The 910-nt window shown below is 45.1% G+C and overlaps 1 pseudogene; it reads right to left on the reverse strand.

Moving 5' to 3' along the window:
- Positions 1-496: 496 nt before the first annotated feature.
- LOC122544912 lies at positions 497-632 on the reverse strand (annotated as a pseudogene).
- Between the last annotated feature and the right edge of the window lie 278 nt (positions 633-910).

Here is a 910-nt window from a genome sequence, read left to right on the forward strand (position 1 = left end):
CTAGATTGGGTTGGAGTATCAGGTTGGCATGGACGAGTTGGACCCAAGGGTCTGTTTCCATGCTGTACATCTGTATGACTGTATAAGAGTGTGCAGCATGGCCATTTTGGACCGAAAAGCCTGCCTCCATACTGTGAAGTTGTATGATTAGATGACAGCATCCACCGTCTCCTTTTACCTGGAGCAGGCGGTGAAGAATCAGTGGACAGAGCTGAATATAATCTGTCAAATAAATTGTTGAAAGAGACACTTTGAGCAATACTGGAATAAGGCAGTAAATAGAGGGAAATGGAGCAAATGCGGGCGCAGATTTGGTTATTTGAAGGGCTTAGTCCTCTTATGAAAAGCTTTGAACACAGCGGATGAAGTAAGATGTGCGGCATTATCCGTCGATTTGGGTGAAACTGAATTGAACATAGGTGCGCGGGACAAAGGAAGCTGTATGAAGCACAAATGAGCGGTATTTACTGAAAGATCTGCTTTTTGGTTGTAAATCAGGGGAGAGCGCGAACGCAGTCCCCACTACCACAAATTTTGCAGTCGAGTATCCCGCATTTGGGGACAGCGCAGACGTCAGCACACCCGAAGTGCAATGGGATAGCCTCGTCCTGGGAGAACCAACTTTTTTTTATTTCAAAAATAGACATTATTCATAAAATAATTTGATTGTCTGTACAGTTGGTCATGCCATACATATGTAAACATGTACATACAGAGATCAGAATTTATCATTTTTATACAGGGCTGTACATTTTTCAATCATATGCCGATATAATTAGCTGAGGCGTCAGCAGAGCCCAAATGACTGCATGGGCCCCCTGTTCTTCGTTAGGCAGGCAGATGTTACACAGTGGTCTTTCCCCACCGCGCCTTGGCAGCAGCTGCCCCCAAGTTTCAGTGCGTCCCTCAA

Source organism: Chiloscyllium plagiosum, unplaced genomic scaffold, assembly GCF_004010195.1.
Source record: "Chiloscyllium plagiosum isolate BGI_BamShark_2017 unplaced genomic scaffold, ASM401019v2 scaf_80165, whole genome shotgun sequence".
NCBI classification, from domain to species: domain Eukaryota; kingdom Metazoa; phylum Chordata; class Chondrichthyes; order Orectolobiformes; family Hemiscylliidae; genus Chiloscyllium; species Chiloscyllium plagiosum.